At 42.6% G+C, this 22,434-nt stretch overlaps 1 long non-coding RNA gene across 4 annotated transcripts in view; it reads right to left on the bottom strand.

Moving 5' to 3' along the window:
* Positions 1–567: 567 nt before the first annotated feature.
* The window catches only part of LOC106112105 (uncharacterized), a 131,733-nt gene continuing 109,866 nt past the window's right edge, over positions 568–22,434 (bottom strand). For 2 of the 4 annotated variants that reach the window (XR_008747755.1, XR_008747757.1), the window contains 3 exons: positions 8,712–8,796; positions 7,464–8,083; positions 568–1,929 (listed from right to left, as the gene is read on the bottom strand). This is a non-coding gene — a long non-coding RNA (uncharacterized LOC106112105). Of the gene's footprint in view, positions 1,930–7,463; positions 8,084–8,711; positions 8,797–10,037; positions 10,146–10,357; positions 10,553–12,367; positions 12,503–22,434 lie in introns of all 4 variants that reach the window. The other 2 variants (XR_008747756.1, XR_008747758.1) reach the window with 2 other exon arrangements.

Raw genomic sequence — 22,434 nt, forward strand, 5'->3', positions numbered from 1 at the left:
GGTGTAGTAAAATGGATCAGATTAATGCCTCACTGACCCAAAAAGGGTGCACTGCAAGTCATTTCCAAAATACGTTTGTATTAAAAATTTCCTGATATAAATTACCCTTCTCTCCCTCTCAGCCCACCATCAAGCACCTTTTGTTAGTCCAGAAGTGAGTTTGGGGGAAGAGCAGTAGCTGACTTCCAGCCCTGTTTTAGGCTTAGTCCAAGTGTTTATTTCATTTTAACACTGTTCCAGAAGACCAGCAACTAGGCAAACCTTGCTGACCAAGAAGCAATCTCCCTGCACATTACATTTCGCAATTGCTGCAGGGTACCAAGCAGGAGGACGGAGCAGACTTGCAAACAAGTGCAGATACACACTACATATGCTGGTACCTGATCAGCGTTTTGAGACTGGTGCCATTTTTGTAAGCACCGTTTTGCATCTAATCCTGGCTGTGTGACAGGGAAGACTCTGTTCTAGTAGCTTCACTTTTTAAGAAGGCCAAGAGCTGAGAGCAAAGACTATTTAAAAAAAAAAAAAAAAAAAAAAAAAAAGAGACACACATTACACATGGTTCTCACTTCCTCATACGTGTATTTTACACTTAAATGTTTGTTTTCATGAAGCATTTTCCTTCCTTCTCACCTTCTTTCATCCTTTCTTTCCTTGCTGCTGTATCAAAGATCCAACCTGAAACAGGACACAGCCCTGTAAGCACATGGGCACACGAGCAACAGTACTCGTGTCTGAAAAGCCTTTCACGAGATCCAAGCACTTGGCAGCTCCCTTTTCTTGTTATATGATGCAGAGAACATTGCTACAGCTTAAAACCCTCTTACTTTTCAATAGAAATAATAAAAACTTCAGTAATCTCCATCAGCTGTTTTTGTGCGATCACTTTATATTACCTTGTAATCAATTCTTACCTTAAGATCAGTTTCTGTGCTAACAAGCTGCTGTAACTTAAAGAAGTCTAGACATTTAGATCCTACCTTGACAGGGTACAAGCAGCTAAACTCCAAATGAATCCATCTGCTCTTTCAAGGTCTTCACACATGAAATCATTTAAGCAGTGGTCTCTACAGGAGCTACCCAAGCAGTGGATGTACTTAAAACACGACCATTATTTGTAAGCCACATTTCCAGAACGCAGCACTTAATTCTGTACAGCTTTTAACCTCGACAAGAACATCTGTCAAAACCCACTAAAATATGTATGGGGGCAGGTGTCAGCTCTCTGCATCATACTGAAAAAAAACCAAAACAAACAAAACAAATGCTACTAGCCATTCTGCATTTTCAATATTTTAATCATTTTTGTATTAATTTAAGGGCTAACCTAGAGTCTTTTGTACTGAACACAGTACTACTCACTTCTGCAAGTTTCATCTATAAAAAAAGACAAACAAATCACGAGGGTGGATTTCACAAATAGATGCGAGAGACAAGAAAGAGGCCAAGTACTTTTCATATAGAGTCTCCTTTGGCTTGTCATTATCTGATCCCTTCTTAGTTAAACAGAACTAAAGAGTAACAGGAGCATACACTGATAAAAAGTCAGAGGGTGGTGGGGGGAACAGGAAAATCAAATTTGCTGCTAACAACCAGTCACAAGCTTAGAAATGCCCCTGACTACTCAGAAGCTGCTCCGGTTGTTTGCAGTCTGTAGCTGGTTTTTAGTTTCCCCGTGTGGAGCGATGGGGAGAGGCAGCACATATGCTGTTCTCACCGGTCCATCCAGGAACACATCCTCTGCGAGGGACGGCTGGCTGTGGCTGTAGGTGGGTCTGCGTTAATAGCTCCCCTGAAGCTGGATGCAGCATGACAAGCTGGTTGAAGGATGATTTTCAGAAATTAACAGTTACCGAGATCCTGCTGCAAGTGGGGACACGACCCACACTTCGACTCTCCTTCTCTGGCCAGTTCTGCTCCTCTGAAGAGCTGGATTTTTGGAGAAAACAAAAAGGTATTTTAACATCCTTGGGAAGATGACTCAGGTTTTTTTGTGGCTTACACTGTTAAGAGAGTGTAAGAGAGGAGAATGCAAAAAGCTCTCAGGCTGGCAACGAAATCTTTCACAAGATCTCGCTTTCAGCATGTCCGGAGTACGGTAACTGCAGATTGGAAGGATTGCTGCTGCTGACTTTTTATTTCCTCATACCTCACAGACAGATCATTAAACCAACAGGGCGGGAGTTTTTTCTTTCATTTTAAGTCCACGCTGATTATTCTCATTGGGAAAATCATCCCTCTTTATCTTCACTCTCAGTACTGTATGGCTTTCCAAACCATTCCAAGTCATCATCTTTATGCAGATAACCTAAATCAAGACCTCATGTTACATATTTTACATATTCTTATCTACTGGAGACCGTATTTTCTTCTAGGAAAATATCTCCAGCTACATAAAAGCACCTAACAACACTAGAGTCGTAGCGTGTAGTGTTTTTCTGCATTCGGCAACTCTGTTCACTAAAATAACACACTTTCCTGTTTTCAGTCCTAGATAATAGCATTAAAGATTCTCTTTGGAGCCTCTTGTATAAAATTCACAAGGAGCAATTCCCCAATCACTATAACCGATTTCAAATGGTGCTAGAAAATATTATTGACTCTGAACACCAAAAGAAATCAGTCATCCTCTAAAGGGGCTACTGAGATCTGCAAGGATGAAGAGGTGAGTGCTGGATAGTATTGGGTAGTATTTTACATTGGAGGATCCCCAAATACTTGAAAAGTGTTAATTAATTACCTCTGTGGCATTACTCACTAAAAAAATACTATAATTATTAAAACACTGATGAGAAAACAAGGGTTTAGAAAGTGAAACCTTTTGAAAAAACAATCACCAGCTACACACATATTTTAATATGGTAAAAGACTTAATATTTATCCAAATTTCAATAGCCTTGGACAACCGGACTAACCATGTATAGTCCAGTTCTCACAGATGCTGGTGCTGGTCATTTCCATTAACTACAACAAGCGTATCCAGCCATCAACCTGCAACCTGAACACCGGCAAGTTAAGTCACACAAAACAAATAAGCATGCTCGTATCTGCCAAACATATCACAGTGAAAAAGCAAACACGCACCAAGGATGCAAAGAGCATCCAGAACTTCCAGTGCTTAAATCTGTAATTATCTGCTTTACATTCTCGTGTGTGTCTTGTGTGACACATGTACAAGGTACATAAAAGGGTGGTAAAGAACTAACAAAAATGTTATCTATGTAAGGCTGCAACAGGCTTGGAGCTGAAAATACAAGTGGAGCAAATGAAGTTCTTGCCTTTATTCCTCACTGTGTTGTACAAAGTAGTTGTTTGTACTAGATTTACTAGTTGGTGCATGAACAACAAGCACCAAGTATTACACTTTTTTGCACTGTTTGTCTTGTAAGTCCTCTCTTTCCAAAGTTTTGGTTCACCACCTACAAATACTATAAACATGCCGTTGCCCAGCAGTATTACAGCAGAATTTCTGCCTTTAAAACCACAAATGGCATTGCTCTCCCCAGGGCCATCTCTGCCACAGACCTTGCAGTCCAAGCCAACCGAGGGACTTCGTTGGCTGGCGGAGCTAACCGTGCCAGCAGAAGCACGCAAGGAAGATCTTGACCTTCTTTTCCACCGAGGCTGTCGAGGATCTGTTTCACTGACGAAGGCAGGCATTCTTCCTCCAAGAACACTGATTTCAAATGGTGCTAGACAATGAATAGTTAAATCTAAACCACCATATGAAACCAGCTTCCTGAGGGAGCTTGTTTCTAGCTGGGATGATATTCCTGTAACAATAAATTGGAAATGCCACAGAAGAATACCTATCCATGTCGGGTTTTTATTTTTCCTAATACATAGCTGATGCTCTTTTCTTATTCTTAGCCTCGATTTTGGTTTGAGTCACCAAACGGTCATTTCTGTTTTCTATTACAGTGCTACCAACAGAAAGAGAAGTGCTTACAGCAGCGTCACTCTGAAGAATATTGTTAGTCGAGATTGGACAACAAGTACAAGGGTTTAAGCAGGAAGAAGCATCTTCATCCTACTTTTGTTACTGTCTTCTGTTAACACATTGTGTCTGCTGACGTCTGCCCACAGCATGACTACCACCAAATGAATCAGTAAGGGAAGCACTGCTGCGAACTCCCTCTAGTGACAGCAAAACAAGGTGGGAAAGGTCTCCTGCAAGATGTTCACACACCTTATTTTTAACTGCTGCAGCAGATACTAGCATGTGACAGAAGCTACTTATTAATGCCTAGATGTTGAATATTCATTCAGCAGGTCACGTGGATAGCCTGAAAAGCAGCTCACCCCTCTGCTAGCTCTCGCTGAGGGGGTATTTGCAGTATTAGAGAAGCAGCGTGTGCCTGAACCCCACGTGAAGGGCTGCATCAATTACGGACTACTCTGATCTAGCACTTACCACCTGGGCTCAGCACTACTTCTTGGAAGTCTGACACAGGCTTTTTTCCTGGAAGTCTGCTACTGGAGTGTGTTCTAGGCAATTTACTCCCTTCGAAAAGATCTATTTTTTTTCTGGAACCTCTCTGTACCTTTCTCATCTCAGCTGGCAGGACAAACATATCCCAATCACATCTGCCGAACAATGTCAAGTGTGAATGTCCGTGCAGGCTACCCGGCTCAGCCAGGGCCACGGTGATGTGTCCTGGGAAGTACTCCATAGGGACAGCACAGCCTGGCAGCACGGGACGGATGCCCTCAAGCAACAGCACCAGCACAAGAAGCAGCGTCTTTCAGTGGCAGGGCAGAGGGGAGGCACAATGAGACAGCGTGCCTGACGTGGGTGTAAGACAACTTTGTTTTAAGGAAAACAACCAAACGGAGTAGGCTGGGCCTCTGAAAGCGGGCAGTTACTGGGAGAGCTCTAACTATGCCAGGCCACATCAGTGTTGGATTCATTATGCAGGTTTGCTGTCCAGAAAGTGTCTGTGTGGAGCACAGCAGTCAGGAAGCAGCTCGGGCAGGAGCAGCAGGACAGAGCTGTGCTCGTGCACATATCCTCAGGCTCTGCCCCAAGCATACAGCTGGCTGGGAATCATCCATGCGGGCACAAGAAATGCCAACGGCTTTAGCATGGTTAACATAAACCAGCTGTAAGTGAGGGCAGGACTGAACTGTTCCCCCAAGCCATGCAAAAGCCTCAGACTTTGCCTTGCTGTAGCATATTCAAGCACAGCAAAGCATCTTACTTGTCCCCTCCTGCAGTTTAACACACTCGGTGTGCACTGTACCTGCCTCTGCAAGTCCTGTGAAAGCTGATTTTAGCTGACTACAACTATCGCCCAAAATGAACCCATCTGTGGTCTCCTGAAGACAGCCAAATATTCTCCAACTCCTGCTCCGAAGGGGGCTGGAAACCATGTAGAACACCTACCCAATTACGTGTCTCTAAGGTTTCATCATCTCCGGAGATGCATCTCGTTCTTCATTGACCACAATGACAACAAAACCAACTAGGTTAGACTAGAAACTGAACTTCTAGATGGCTGAAGATAGAGGAGAGAAATCTCAAAAGCAGTGTGGACAGTTCCCACGAGGGTATCTGTCAACAGCATCGCGAACACACTGCTCTCCAAGAAAATCTTAATGAGCAAGTCCAAGAAACCTGAAAGCCATCTGTGAAACAAGGAAAGCCACGACACCTCACAACCATGATTTTCCTTGGACAAGGCAACGCTAAATCATACTACAGAATCTTTTCCTGTACAGCTGCATTCGTGATGTACATGGGATTTGAAGCTGAGGTCCAGCTGCGGCTCTGTCTTGACCACAGCCCTAGAATGGGTGCAGACCCCAGCATCTCCATCTGACTATCCAGGGAGCAAATTCTTCCATTTATTATCATTTGCACTTTTGAAGAAAGCATCTTTCAAAACTTGTAATAACTCTGAATGCTTCTAGAAAACAGATAATGAGAAACACTCTTGTATTAGGGCTGTAAACTGTCATTCCTAAATTGGAAAAACAATGAACCACAGCTAGAGCGCTATTGTACTTCTCCAAGATGTCTCCTTCCTAATTAGGTCCTGTAAGTTTTAGAACGTTTTCAAATCTTGAACTGTTCTGTCCTTCCTAGATTTAATGATGAGAAAAGCTGACAGCAATTTTCTCATTTAACTGGAAAGGAAGAGGAGGAACAGATGAGATAAAATCTTTACATTTACCCACCTACTTTGCAGAAAAGCAAGAGCTTGGGAAATAGGAAGAGCAAACCCACAATTCACAGACTTAGATAAAAATTTTAGACGGATGAGTTTCTGATTACATTTTTGTTTCTGTAGATACAAACTAACACTGTTCTGTAATCCTCCAGGGAAAATTACGGGAATGACATGTCATTGACTCAAGCCCTCATCTTAAATACTTCCTAATTCACATATTTTTATTTGATGTTGATGGGATTACTTACGTAAGTAAAAGTTTTGTCTGCAATTAAACCACTGCAAGATTAAGAGTTTACAATGGCTTTGTTTTGCTGTTGAATAATTTACAGGTGGTTTAGCTGCATTCAAACACCTACCAGGTAACCCTCTCTCTCCCAGTGCTGAATTCCTGCAGTTAAGCACTCGGAATAATATGTGAACTGTGATCCCATCTTTGGCTGCAGATGACAATTGTGGGCATTTTTTCACATTAATCAGGGATAATCAGAACATCTACTGGGTGCGACTTGGAAAGACTTCCAACTGCACTACTGATCCTGTACAGGAAATTTGTGAAAAGTAAGTCTCATTGCTTCCTTTCCAGGCTCTGCCGTAACAGGAGCCGAGCAAATGGATTTTGTTAAAGCTTTATTTATGACAGCTTTATGATCTATCTATGACAGGCTCAAAGACCGAATCAGCCTGTAATTTGCAGACAATAGCCTGCAAGTATGTTACATCTGACAAACTGCTCAACTTATTGTAACTTTTTAGTTTTTTTTTTTTTTAAATAAAACGTGGAACCAAGGAAAGGTGACAGCTTGACAACTCTGCAGAAAGCCTCTGTTCACAGAACGGCTATAGCACAGGAAGTGATTGTGCAAACTTCCCACTTAATGCTTGGCCATGTATCTCATTTATGAGCTGCTGCAGACACCCTATGGCATGATGAAGATCGAGGAACCATTGAGAAATTGTCTGTCAGATGAAAAACCAATTAATACTAACGGCAGTGAGGAAGATCTGCCTACCAAGATAGAAACTGAGACTGTGAAGTCAGTTACACATGTCTTTAAGGGATTTTTTTTCAGTCATTTTCAACTTGAACTTAAACCACACAGCTATGGGGGAAAAGCTGCTTCATCTCTTATTTTTCTGCACCATCAATCCCCTAGCGTTTTTGCCACCAGCTTAATGAATTCCAACTATCAAGAGAGCTCACCCACTATGTAATTTGTCTTTTTTTGTTCCCTTCACTAAACAAGCAGGAAAAATGTTTTTAATTTGCAAGGCTGAATAAATACGTACTGTGTTTGCCAAGACTTTATTGACATTCATGGCTGTCCACAAATCTGACTGACTTCTCACAGACATGGTTTATCTCCTTGAGAAAAAAAACCTGCCCAAGCAAGAAGATGTTACACTTTCTTAATAAAATGAAATGAAAAAAAATAATAAAATAAAATGCAGCAGTTTAATAAATAATACTGTGGAAACCCCTTCATCCAGGATATGGTCCCAGAGCAGATATTTGATGACGGCAAGATCACTTAACAATGGGAAACTGTCCACCACCCACTGCTGCCCCTGATGCTGCAGTTCATGTCACCTTCAGTTGCCCTGGTACAACTGCCTGCGGGCCACGCTATAGACGAGTTCATTCAAATGATTCTAATTCTAAGAGAAGAAAGAAAAAAAAAAAAGTGTTTCTTTTCTTGACTGAGGTTATTTTCAGTCATCTGGTTTTCCAGTCAGGAAAAGAGATGGTACTGCCTTGCTGCTGAGCTGGAAATGAACGGCTGAGAGTAGGCAGAAACTTATTAAGCTGGCACTAACAAAAGACATGAACTGTGGAATTACACCTTGGATAGCATCAAATCCCATCTCCCCTGCGCAGCTGGTCATAAGAAGTTGAGATGAGCTTCAGCCTGCAACGAAACACAGTTCTTGAACTTTCACAAGAAAATCAATACACCAAACATTAAGATTCTTACTCAAGTTTTACTAGGTTTTTGTAAAAGGTCCAACTTTCCATGTAGGACTGCTGCTTGAATTTTCCCATTTAAATTTTTCTTGCTGAACAATTTTTTTATCTTAAAACTGGCAATGTGCAAGAAACAATCAAAGCCTCCACAGCTGGAATTTAGTATGATCAGAAGGTCTGTGCTAGCTTGACATAAACAGGGAAGAAGAGAAAGTATCTAGGTCACTTGGGAGGAAATTAATGACATGGCAAAACTATTACTGTCAAGATTTCCTACACTGATGACAGTACTTCACATACCTCACCTTCCTTCCTAGGCTTTGTTGAGCCGTACTGAAAAGAGCTACCAAGTAAGCAACCTGGGGAACATTCCTCGGGAACAAGCGAACAGCCCTCCAACAGACTGGTATTCCCACTAGTGCAACGTCAAATTTATCCGTTATGTATGCACAATACATTTATCTTTTCAATTTTAGAAGCTTCTCAAAGCTTCTAACAGGAAAGGTCTGATGGCTACAATATATTCACAATCCCAGCCGATGCCAAGGAGGGACACAGCAGATGTGCTATACCTCAATAAAAACAGCCTCCACCATGTACAATTTTTCTCCGTGTATTTCTGGAACAATTCATTATTGACAGGTTGGTCCTCAGAATCTGAAAAAAAAAAAAAAAAGAATAATACCAAAAGCCGTTTGAATTAGTCCCCTCTTTGTGCTGGTCTTCAAAGAGGTAAATTAAAACGCAACTTTATAATCACTTCTCTCTCCCTCCAGCCTCATATACAGGCTCCCAGCCAAGGTACAGCTCCTCACGATCTGAACTTAAGTGAGTGCATTCCCAGTCAAAACGATCCAGGCTTACCACTAAGCCCAGCACTAGAACGCGGGCACCACGTTCTCTATGGATGGAGTAATTTTCAATTAGAGCTGCAAAATTCATCGGAAGAAACTGCTCTCTCTGTTTTGTGCAGAAGTGTATGTGTAGACATTCCAGGCAAGATATACCCAAATTGGTCTACAAACTTCCCAGCAGAGTGCCTTGAGGCGCAGTCCACCTACACACCACCTCCGTGGCCGTGGCAGGCCCCTGTGCCACCAGGGAGTGTTTCTTTGTGGGTGAGGGATCTGCAAATAGCAGGTGCCAGAGAATCACCTACTGCATACTGCAATACCCTTGACGTACAAGTTGTCTCAGATTTACTCCCAGCTCTCTTTTGAAACCTCTTCTGGCTGATTTGGAGGATTATTAGGTAACAGAAATCCTAAAAATACAAAAGCAGGCTTATCAAGCTGGGGGGAAAAACAGTAAGATGTTTCTGTGACAAAGGCTTCAGCATATGAATTATGCATCACCAAAAACTGACTTAAAATCATATGGGAGGAGGCAGATTTCTGTGCATCCAAATTCAAGCACAACGGGCACAAGCTGGCACCGCAGGGAATTAAATGAAGTCCTGTACAAACGTTATCCATTTGAGTTATCCCATTGGCCTTTTTGCCTGAGTATTATTTTGTGTTATTTGTGAGAATCTGAGGCAGGAAAACAGCGAAATAACCTGCTAACTCCTCGAAATCAGTCATCATCACATTCAGAAAGGGCTACTGAAACCATAAGGAAGCAGGAATAGTCTGGCTTCAGCCTCATCTCTATTTCTGTCCCTGTTCCCACCCTGTGCCCATCACCATAGCAGCTGACTGCTCTTCTGTTAAACAGCAATCTTTGGGGCAGCATAGGCAGGAATATAGGGGGCTTTTGCCCAAGGGGATTCATGATTTGCTGGATAACAGCAGCAAACGCTATACTTTAGAAATCACACAGGACAACTGTAACAACATAATTTCCTGTTGTTTTCTAAGGTACGTTAACAAAGGTACGTTAATGAAGTAGCCACCCACCACAAAGTTCACTGTTGCTTGTCTGTGTCTTTATATTGCAAAACCATCTTTTCATTCCCACTGCTGTCTCACATGTGCAGAAGTATCTCACTGGGGTCCAGGAGAAAACTGAAGATCATTAGGGGAGGGAAAAAAAATTATATTTCTTTAGCTTAAAATACTTCTTCTGACTTAAAAGCTTTTGGAATCTGAAAAGTGATGAGCATCATTTTTAGAAACCACCCTGGCAACGTAGCTGTTATGTAAGTTTCAATAGAAGTGCTAATCCCAGTGCTGAACAGAAATGCCCCTGTCATGAAGCACTCAAAAACTACACCTACTGTTTATATTCTTGTGCCGTGCATTGTATCGCAGCCACTTATGTCTCTACAAAGTGAGCTCTTAAAACCAGGCGCCTGCAACTTCTCTGCCCCTCTATTTATCTTCAGCAGTGGATTCATTTACGTTGCTACATAAACGACTGTGGTAGTTTATCGAAGGATGAAATGTGACCTGGAGAGACTGCTGTCAGGTATCTTTTAAAAATAACAATAAACATACATGAAAGCATTTCTTAGCCTGTATTTTTTTTTCTGGTGTAACACAAACTCAGATTCTTAGTACTTTGAAAGACTCCACGATTAATGAAGAGGAAGTGAAAACAAAATTGTCACTTAGAAAAAAAAAAAGATAGCAATTAAAAGGGATAGGAAATTCGATCAGACCACTTCAAATGTGATTGTTTTTAATCCCAAGTGAATTCCCACACCTGACAAACAGGCTGCAGAGCATCTTTTAGCTCAAGACAAATATCCTTTACTCTTCCCATCATGTATGAGACTGAGAAAAACCCACCAACAGCCAAAACCCAACCAACAACCCCCCCCCTCAAACTCCCACCAAACCCCAACCCAGGAATATTTTCAGACCTGAACAAAAAACCTTTGAACCTTCTTTGTTAGATTGAAGAAGCAATCAGAAATCATATTTTTCAAGATACCCATTTCCTACATACTGGCGCTGCACAGTGACAAACAATATATGCCAGATATATTTACACTCCATACTTCATAGCAGGAAACATAACCAATGCAAAGAGCATATTCCATGAATTTACTGAAACTCGAAACTATTTACCATTCCATTTGCACATATTTATAAGTGGGTTTTCCCTCAACCAACCTGTTCCTCCGTTGGCATATGCAAGGCGTGCTCATGAGATTAGCACCGGGCATTTATAAAATGATTTATTTCAATGCATGTTTGCATTTCCACTTTAGCTTCCCCTCATAAAGGCAGAAGAAGGTCACACAGCTATGGTACGTTTTCACCTGTTTGGTTCCATTTTGGATCATGCTGTATTACTACAGAATGAAAAAGTGTTACAGGAACACAGCCAGTTGACACTGGCCATCGTGGCAGAGGAGGCCACCAAGCAGCTCCCCTGGGCTACTGCCAGGGTCAGGGTCCCAGAGCTGTGCAGACCCTCCAGAACTGCCCACCTCCACAACTGGCAGAAGCAGCACAACCACCTGGCAGTCACACAGCCCCTCCGTTTCTTCATCTTTTCGGTTAGGCCAGGCTACGCCACCTAAGAAAGGAGTTTGTTTCTTCTGGCTTTGAAGAGAGAGGGTTGGCAGATTTACCTCAAGGTTTTCAGGCTTGATCAATGCCCTCCAAGTTGTGCTAGACACTGGAAGAGCTAGGAGGGGGATCTTCACTGCACGCTGAGCAAGGGTCATCTGGATCAACTGGCAAGCATCTGGCAGCGCTGGAACTGATTACACCCGCCCGGCCGTGCACAGCTTCGAGTATTTACTGATCCTTACTCCTCAACCCCTTTTACTACTCAGTTCATGCATCTGACTACTGTTACAGGACAAAACACATCATCAAGATAAAAACAGACATCGTGTTTCAATAATAAACACTGATGCTGGCATATGCCATGAAAATTACAGAACTAATTAGACGATCACAACATAATGCTCCACGTATTAAAACACAGCCAAGCAAGAGATGGGGAGAAGGTAGATTTTTGAAGTAATTTTATTTTGCAAATAATTTTTGCTTTAACCTACTACAGCTACTGAACAACTCTAGTTGCATTAGAAACATATGTCCCTATCTATCAGAAAAACCTAACATACATATATCCCTTTTGCTGCAACTTACTTGTCATCTTCCTAGTCTCCTCCCCATCACTGGCTCCATCTTTTGAAGCTACAGAATGAGGTCAGCATCTCATAATTTGAGCATTAAACCACAAAAGGATGAAGTTCTGTTTCTAGTCTTGGTTTTCTTTGGGACCTGAGCAACTGTGTAGATTTTGAATCTATGTAAGTATTTACCTTTGCAGTGATTTCCAAGGGGGGCACAGTAAAGCTGTTGCAGCAGGGCAGGGTCCCTGTCACCGACCAAGACACACTGACCCAGGAACTTCATATGAAACAAGAGTAAAAGCAGTTTGGTTTCCAGTTTACTGCCTGAGACAAGCAAGACAGAAGAAACATAAAAGAAGATGAAGCATAAGGAATAATGAGACACTAAAACCTGATATAAAGGCAGATTAACAGCCTGATGGCCTGTCTACCCTAAGCATCATAGGAAGGTATAGCTTTAAAACAGAGGCTTAAATAAAAAGCTGGTTTTGTGGTGTTTACAGCCAGTTGGCATGGGAGAAAGCTCCTTTCTGTTCAAACTGTACTGAGGTGCAGCCGATTGCTATCAATTCCCATGTGCACAGGTCGGGCAAACATCTCAGAAGAGAAATAAAATGATGCACAGAAGTGCAGATCTGGACCTTGACTGCACAAAGACTGTAGTGGAATAGATGCCTGCAGATGAAACCTGGAAGACAGAAGATGCGGAATGTGCACAGAAAGAATATTATTGTGTACACTAAGAATATGATTAAGAAAGATCACACACACACTCCCCAATTATAGACGTCCAGTCAGCATGGAATCTCTAGCTGGACAACACGACTGACAGTGTTCAATGTTTGATCAGTGAAAAAAAAAGGATGAAGAACTAGCACTAATGTTTGTCTAAGAAAAAAAACAACTAGAAACGTCAAAATTTGAAATGAATTCAAGAAGCAGATGTCAGCCTGGAAGTGCTGTTGGACAGAATCACAGAGAACCCCAAACGACTGGTGTAACTTCCTACTTCTAAAAATGTGGCCATTACTAGACTAAGAAAAACTAAACCCAAAGAGACTCTAATCATTTAGTGAAGAGGAGAGTTAGCTCTTTATTCTGCCAGCATTCGAGTTCTCCTATCTTTAACAGACATGATTAAATTAATTCATCAATTAGTAAATGAGTTCAGTTAGTTCATGGCGTGTAATTAATTTATTCTACTCTGTTAACAGGCACATCCTAATGTCGCTTTGGAGCATTTTGTGAGTTCAATTTCATTTATTAGACACAATGAGAAAAGGGGAACTTGAAAGCAGAAAACAAAATCGTAACCAAGACGGATGCAAACCTTACTGCGATTAATGCACAACACATATCGCAGCGAGCACGTGCCAGCAAGGCACGCTCCCTGCTTGGCAGGGCTGACCATTCTGCATTAACTGTTCTGTGATTAAGAGGTCCGAGACGATGGGTGCAGGAACGTGGCAGCTGCCAGCCTGCCATGGTTCCCCCACAACCATTTCTCTGCAGGTGGACTGCATTTTCATTTTACATTCTCCCTTTCAGTCCCTTGCAAATAAACACTTTCATCCAGAGATTCCTTTTTCACGGAACTACTTTGGATTTCTTTGTGGGTTTAATACCGGCCAAGGAAATCCACTCAAGATTACCCTCACAACTGTCTACTGTAGCAACTGCAAAGATTTAAAAGGGTTAAAACAGTCAAAGTGATGACTGGGATAATAAAGCATGTGCTGTGTAACACCAGCTGCAAAGGTCTTGACAAAGTAAGGTTTAAAAAAAAAAAAGAGTCTTTAAATGTAAAACCTAATAGTTATTTGAATGTATGTACATACATCCGCATACTGAAGTCCGAGGATAAAGCAGAAGCCACAAGAACTCTGAACTGGCGTGGGATGGTGGCATCAGGCAGAGTGTGCAGAACTGCACATGCATCAGCACAAAGATGGGCGCAGCACCCTGTTAGGTACGATCTGCCGCTCAGCAACACCTGCCTCTTTTTAGCAGCTTTCTTTCAGCACAGAGAGAAAACAGCAAAGGATGCTCACTAGCCAAGAAAAGAAATCAGCTGAACCATGATCACGTTAGTAGATTACTATTAAGCCCTTATTAACAGGAAAACTAAGTTAGGCTTCTATCAATAACAAGCCAAAATTTTTTTTCTTGCATCAGTGCAACACACACACGTCTGGAGTTCCAGGGAAGCCCAGCTTTTCTACTGAACGGCTGACGCAGCACTCAGCAGTAAGATGCTGCTGCCCCTGCAGACGGCTGCCCAACAAATGCCCCTTGCCATGAGACAGGGAGGCTGCAGGCATCAGCCACATGGCCCATCTTTGTTCTGCCTGAATTGTGGCAGAATTGAGGTGCCTGGAGTGATAAAACCTCTCTACTCAGTAGCTGCTTGGGCATCAGCACATGCCCTATTACAGCCTGGTATTACCTGCTGTTCGCAATCCAAGGTGACCCACTTGGAGTGAGGGAACCTGCTTCTCACCTACACTCTGCTGCAATCCATTTAGGCAAAGAGCAGCCTAAACACCATGCAAGCCCCCTGAAAAGGCCCCAAACCCACCTAAATCCATGCCAGCAACAGAGCTCTTTCCAGAACATGGCTACACAGCAGCACTGGTGCTCACCACCTTCACTGGTGTCTGGCCACCCAGAAAGCAGAAGAGCCCCTTTTTGTGTCTTCTCAACCTGCGGTTTCACACTACCCTGGAAAATCGAAGCACTACAGATCCAACATGCAAGGCTGAACACCTCTTTGCAATGGTCATGCCACTCCTGGTACCTGAACAAGCTTTTTTTGGAGCCCACCTGAGCTCCCCGTACTCACTGCCATGTGCACCTGCCCTCAGAACGACTGATGCCCAAGTCCTGGTCTAACACATTATAAAACAAAGTCCCTCTGAAGTGTCTCCCTTTATATGCTGGTTATTCTGATTATATCCTGGTTATTCTGATATTATTCCAAAATAATGAGAATTGTATCATGTCGCACCCCTGCCATCTTCATAACAGCAAGCGTTCCCCCAGCTTCTCTCCATCTCATTCTGTCCCGTTCCTGTTCTGCTGAAAACTGAGCTCTCCACTGTGATCCAACACTTTCGCACAGCAGATGTGGGAACCATTTCCTAATTCTGGCCCAGGCAGCGAGTTCCACACCCAAGGGCAAAAATCCAGCACAGAGATGTAAACTGGGCATCTATGCGCTTTAAGAAACAAATGTAAAAAACTTCAGTCTCAGCTCAGTACTGGGTATTTCAAAAGAGAGTGTATGTCGCATGTACAAGGGACACAGATAAATCTGAAGCTTAAAATACGCGTTGCCTGTGTTACTCCTGTATTTCCATGGAAATTTGGTAACAGTCTGGATTAAAGTTTGTGTATGAGGAAAGAAAATGAGTAATTAGAAGATTTTGGAAGTGCTTGAGAGGCTAGTGACACAGAGGAAAGACAAAGTTGATTCAGACTACAGTACAGCACTGAAATAAGATAAGGAATGACTATGATTACGTCTGAGGTACTGTAATTTAAGACGAACTGTAGCAGAACTGTTACAGTGGCTCATTAATTCTATTGCTAATCATTACATCACACTTCACAGACTCCTTGTGGAATTCCCTCCTAACAGCCCCTGCTTTATCTGCAGTTTTTGCAGAAGAAATTACAGTAACTTAACCTATGAGGGAGTAATCGTGTCAGGGGGCTGGTGAGGAATATAGGCACTTTCATTTCCAGACTGGAGCAGTCCTCTCTTCACTGTATTCTCTAAAACATTGAACTGAAACAGCACTCATTCTGCTTTCCAGGGTCAGAAAAGTTATATTAGGTTTCCAGTTCAGATGAGGATAATGTACGTCCTGTATGGATGTGACAAACAGCTAAAATAATTGAACATGCACGCTGCACTGTACAGACCTATAAAATAATCCAGACACAAAGCAGCAAGTCCCAAGTCAGACAAGACACGGGAATAGGTATTATTAAACTTGTGAAAATTCATTTCAAGCTGTATAATTAAGCCCACACAACAAATAATTATTTTTCTTATCCACAAGTGTAGCTCCCTTGCTTCAAGCGCTGATATTACTAATATATTGTACCATCACCCATGAGTACAACAACCTTCCTGGTCTCTTCAGGAGGGGTCCGGTACCCTAGTCCCAGGTATTTGCAGATACAAGGGAATGGAGGGGAAGGATTGGCTACAATGCCCCAGTCAAACCAAACTTCTTCCTCCCCAAATCCATCGTACTGCGTCCTAAAAGAGAGGTGCTGAGCATGTCTGCTGCACTGCTGCTCTGGGTCCCTGCCAGCACTATCTGCTCTTTGAAATACCCCATGGAGAAGATTTCCAGCACACTGTGAGTCCTGCACAACTCTGCCTCCGACCCTTCCTGTTAGGGACTCCTGAGCAATGGGCTTTATCTCATTAATTCAGTGGTTTTTAGGAAACTACCTTTTCCTGCCAGTTTTTAAACCCAAAGGAATTTTCTAGATGTGCAGTGACAGTGCATGAGTAATAGCTCCCTCATTAAACTACCAGAGAGTCATAAAACAAAACAAATTGTTGAGCTTCCCAGTGTTTTTCCAATTTGCTTTCCCTTTCCAAGCCCTGTAGTGCTCACAAACATCCAAACTATCTAAGTGACGTCATTTATAGTCAGAATACTTAAAGGAAACAACATGTCCATAGCATGTTGCTCAATCTTCTGGTATTCTTGCACTCATTTATTTTTGCCCCAGGGTAGTTTCAAGGCTTGGTTGGGGTTTTTTTTTTGTTTTTTTTGTTAGTTTTTTTAAATCAAGAACTAGTTGTGCCCACGTGAAATGTATGCCTCTGAAGTCCGCCATCAAAAGCTTGTCTGGCGCGAGAGAAGGAGCTGCACTACGTTTGCTGCTGCCTGGCAGCCCTCGGTACGTCTCTTGTCTTCATGCCAAACGCTCTCCATGCCCACAGCTGACAAGCAGGGTGGTGCAGTGCGGGGAGCCGTAGAGATGTGAAAGACGAGAGAACAAACCCTGCTCTCCCACGGCAGGGCTTCTGCATCTCCTGCCACAGCAGCCACGATTGCTGTTCCTCCTGTGCTTGAAAAATGGTCCTCCATAGGGAAACGGTACTCAGCCCGAACCTGGAATACAGCTTTGCTTTATGTTTGCCGTGGGGCAGGCTTGCGGTAAGAAACCACTCTGTACCTCTCCTGAACAGAGGGGGGGTAGCTGTGTTTCTGGAGTGCCTTTGACGATGGCAGGTAACAGGTTCTTCATCCTATTTTGAAATCTGGCAGTCAAACTACATAGTCCAACGATTCAAGGAATACTTTGAAAGGCCACAATTTCTACGGTAGTTTGTGAAAATGAGAGACAAGACTGAGTCTCCTGCAGTTCTGTCCAGCATGAAGCAGCGTTTATTCAGCACTGATCCAGACATACCTTCCTACCCAACACGGTACCCACCATTTCAGAAACTACACCCTATGAGTGTCTTTCTGTACCCACCTCCAGCATGCACAGTATCTTTGTGCAGTAGCTCAGGTTTGAAGAATGTAAACAGAAAAAATGAGAACAGTCCCACGTTTTGAAAAACAGAAGGAAAAAAAGCCAACAAAGCAGAAGACACCAAATTCAACCCTGGGAGATGAACAGGTTTCAGAATACTTGTATTTAACATATATTTTGGTAAGCTTGCAGAAACGCTAACAAACTACCACAGTTTTCAGAACAATCTTTTTAAGGTACACGCGTAATCCCCACATTACAGACAGCAAAGGAAGGACTGAACGAAGTCACTGTAAGGTGACAAAGTTCAGTGTTTTTACTGGAAAATGTGGCTTCCTTCAGGAAAACTTACACTCCTTTTGCCTAAACATCTGGGAGCTACAGAATGAAAACCATTTCAGACAGTCCTAACCTCTCACACCACTGAGATTTTAATTCTGTCTTTTAATGAGCAGCAGAAAGCAACAGAATGAGACAATCTGGGAGCTCCAGCCCATGGTTCCCAACCCGTCTGGCGAAGTGGTGAGGACACCCATAAAACGTACCAAGCTCACTGACCTTCCCGGTTTCTCCAGGCCAGGGCTAGAAAACAAAACAGCTGAATGCTTATTCCCTTGTGGAGGGGAGGGCTGGCACCCTGCTGGCTGGCTGTCTCCCAGTCAATGGTTTTGATGCTGAGGAAGAATCAGCAGCTTTAAATACACATCTGAGACCGACAGAAAAGTAGCATGATTAGAAGTCAGCCAGAGGCTGCTTGAGCAAAAGCTGAGCACAGACCCCATCCCAGAGCCTCAAGGATGTTCAAGAGCCTTACTGCTAACAATTTCACTGCAAGTTAGGTATCCAAATGCCTCTAAGGACACAAATTGTTAGAATTTGCCTCTTTACATTGCTGTATAATTGGTAACAAAGGTGGGAACAACTTGCCAGCTTAGCTTGTCTCATCATCCTTACAAAAGAGTGCGGACGTACGGAGGAGAAATGTGGATTTTCGTCAGGACTGAAATACGTAGCAGACACTGTGGCAGATGGCACTGGATGAACTAAAATGGAATTTGAAGTTCAGGATATTTTAGAGCAGGTTCATTTGAGATGAAACAAGGCAACAGCTTAAGAAATACAGAATAGTGACGAGAGACAAAAAACCTACTCTAATTCATCCTCCTCCTAACATACGGAGAGGTTAAATGAACTAAACCAATTATAAATATTTAGGCATTCACATTATGGTCACAAGGGAATACTGACCGGTCCCAATTGATTGGCACCCGCACAAGGACATGCGACACCACCGCTGCCCTGCATGGTTTGCAGCCGAAGGGTGAGGGAATCCTCTCTTTGCATCTGAGCGCAGATGAAGTGTGGACCTCAAGAATATGCCAGAGCCAAGCGAAGGGTTATGAAATAAAGTCTTAGATTTACTCCAAGATTATTAGTTAGTATGAAAGAGCAGGAATAAGCCCTCAAACCTTCAGCAATTGTCCCCTATGAGGACTCCATCACCAGTCTCCAAAGTCGTTAGTACTGGCTGCTGTTAGAGACCTTACTGGAACGGACAGATGACAGGTCTGAGACTCTTGCCAGTCCCCTGCTCCTAAGATACAACTCAGCTCTGTAGCGTTAACATTTCAGAAACAAGCACGCCTCTGAAACAGAGTCTGGACAGCATTTCCCAAACTGCAGGGCCCATCAGGCCTGCTGATAGCTCCTCATTAAAAAAAAAGCAACAAGAAACAAAAAAACAACCTCTTTTCCAGGCAGTGAATGACACTAGCATGAGACTGACAAGTTTCAGGATGAGGTCACCTCCGTTTCCCTTCAGAAATGAAGCTAGCAAGTACAACTAACAATAATTAAAAACTCCTTTCACAAAGGGACACTATACTTTCATTATCTCTGTTGAAGCCTAATCAAGAGCATCACAATGAGCTTGTTGATTATTATTTTTTTTTTTAAACCAAGATAGGATACAAGACAGAAAGAAACCGGCAATTAAGAACAGAAACCCTATTTTCTTAGGTGCTGCAGTATTTTGGCACAAAATACATATTGTCGCCTTCTTCCCTAAAAGAGTAACTCACTATGTACTAGTCAGCCATGGCAAAACATAACAAAAATTCTTATTTACAAAAAAAAAAAAAATGCTTAATGGATAAATAAATGTGCTCATGACACTGAAACTTTACAGGAAGTGTAAGCAATAAGCTCTAATCACACTCATGAAAAGTTACTGTCTTTGGGTCTAACGATTTTCTTCTGCATGGGGGTCCAGCTGCATAAAAAAATACTAAGTTTCTTTGCATCCAATTTACTATTACAAATTCTGCGAAGTTCACTGCAAAAATGTGAACTAGCTTGTATTTCACATTATTTATTATTCATATTTGTTTGATTTTACGCATCATAAGAAGAAAAAACCCACAATGGTCTAATCACTAGAGATCCAGTAGTATTTGGATAGCACGTCAGCCCACCAAATATAAATGTCTGCCACTGGGCAAGCAGAATCTCTAGGTGTCAGCAACAAACTGCATCTCCAGCAATTACAACAGGAACTTAGGACACATATGCAAAGATTTAGTTGCCTAAACACAACACCTATGCCTCCTGTCATTTGAGGTGACGTACAGCATCCTGCTGGCCCACATAAAACTCCCATAAAACTAGTGTTGTACCTGCCACCCCTATGGGTATGGCCCACGTAACCGAAGGCGTCTCCAAGGCACCAACATGCAGGCAACTGAATCCTACCCTCGTGCCCCTGCAGACACGTACGTGCACATAGGTTATGCTGTCTGGTCTTTGTATCAGAGCCAAATCCCACCCATGTATTCTGCTGCACATTACAGTGTAATAATAATTTTATAAAACCTTTAGAAAGTTTTTATTTTTGTTGTGGAGATTAAAGGTCCCACTGTTCTGTAACAGGAAAGATATTTTAATAGTGGTTCTCTACCCATACATAGGCAGAACTGCCAGATCAGATTTACCAGCAGAGCTTTAGGGTGCAGATTAAACCTTGACAATTGGCTTTCACCCAGAAACCTGAGCACTTAAATCACTTCTAAAGTGTGATTACTTTTAGAAGATTTACTGTTATAACCCCAAAGTGACCCTGCTGCTGCGCAGTGCACGCTATGCACTTGAGTGCTGCCTACAGTGATCCGAGAAGCATCACACAGGAGCACGGGTCCTTCTCTCCCAGTAGCACAGACTGAGCAAATTTTAGGACAGAAGGGTTAAGTCTAGGGACCTGGAAATGAGAGGGTTAAGTGGCATGCATGCAGGACTGGAGGGGTGAGTCATGAAGCAGGGTAGGTGCAGCAGCAGGATGCCCACTGGCCCACCATGTCCCCAACAGATGAGAGGTGCCAGCCAGCAGCCGAGAATAGCAGCGGGACAGGCGAAGGGAAGGAAACATACGGTCTGAAGCAAGAGGTCAACCCAGTCCGAACACACCGGCTTTCAGAGTACAGCTTTCCAGGGCGCTGAATTCCGCAAACCCCCACCGGTGCCAACGGGCAGCTCTAAAGGCTGAGAACCACAGCCCAAGGATGTTGTGACACAAAAGCAGATCATTCCATCGCTGCTATTTCATAGATGTTTACAGCTGGGCTGAGTGTAAACAGGGAAGTCACATGGCATCTGTAGTGTCACGCAGTGACTTCCTTAGTGTCACAGAGGCTTAGAACATAGTTTTTAACATCTGTTAGCCCATACGGTGTGTGCAAAACCGGGAACCTTTAAGCAGCTCCTATTAACACCCATCTCAGCCATCCTCCATGACTCAGGAATCTGTTTCTGGATGCTAGCGTGTATTTTCCACTTCCTTTCCCTGCAGTGTATATAACAGCAACAAATCTGAATGCTGACACAGTAAGTAGACTGATTGCAGTATTTTATTTTTTGGACTGAGTCCCAATTTTAGTCTGATCTGGTTCTCAGATAGGAGGCTGTACATTGTCACGTAGTTTGTAAAAGCAGTTGCTACACTGATTTGACTAGATATGCAAGGCTGTGCATCTGCATTTCAGAAAGCCAGATCATGCACACTGCAGATGCATCAAATTTTCTCAGAATAATAAACTGGAAATATATTGAAAACAATATGGAAATAATTTTATGGGTTTCTTCCAAACATGCAGATATAAATACAGGTCAAATTTGCAGAGTGTTCAAATTTGCATCATCGTGTTTTAAAAGCAATCTGAGTATAAAACATTTTTATAACAGCTCAGAGAACAAGCCTGGGAGACAGCAGATTTGGACCTTTTTCTCCTACTGCTACGCCACTGACTGTGGATCATGCCAGGCTCTGGGAAAAACTCAACTTTTCATCAATTACCCAAATGACAGGTGAAATTTTCCAAGTGCTCAGCATCCAGAAGGTGTCACCAACCAGCTGGAATTAGGTGCTGTCTGCTGCCTGGCACTTTGAAAATCTGTTTTTTTAAAGGATGGTTCTACACTTAAACTGGAAATTTATTTATCAGTATGTATCCACAAATATAAGCGGTTTAAACAAATTTATCTGAAGTACATCAACAGCTCAGAAGCTCGCTTTCCTACATACTGTAAAAACCAGAAATTCACTGTCCCTTTTCCACAGTCATGCTAACAGAGAAAGCTGCTCTTTTCCTCCCTTTTTTTTTTTTTTTTAATACTGCCTATGCAGCAATACCTCTGTTACAAATTTTGAGGATGAAAAGGTTAACCTCTGCTTATTTCACATGACAGTTATCCCCTTC

The sequence above is a fragment of the Falco peregrinus genome, chromosome 6, assembly GCF_023634155.1.
Source record: "Falco peregrinus isolate bFalPer1 chromosome 6, bFalPer1.pri, whole genome shotgun sequence".
Classification (NCBI taxonomy): Eukaryota; Metazoa; Chordata; class Aves; order Falconiformes; family Falconidae; genus Falco; species Falco peregrinus.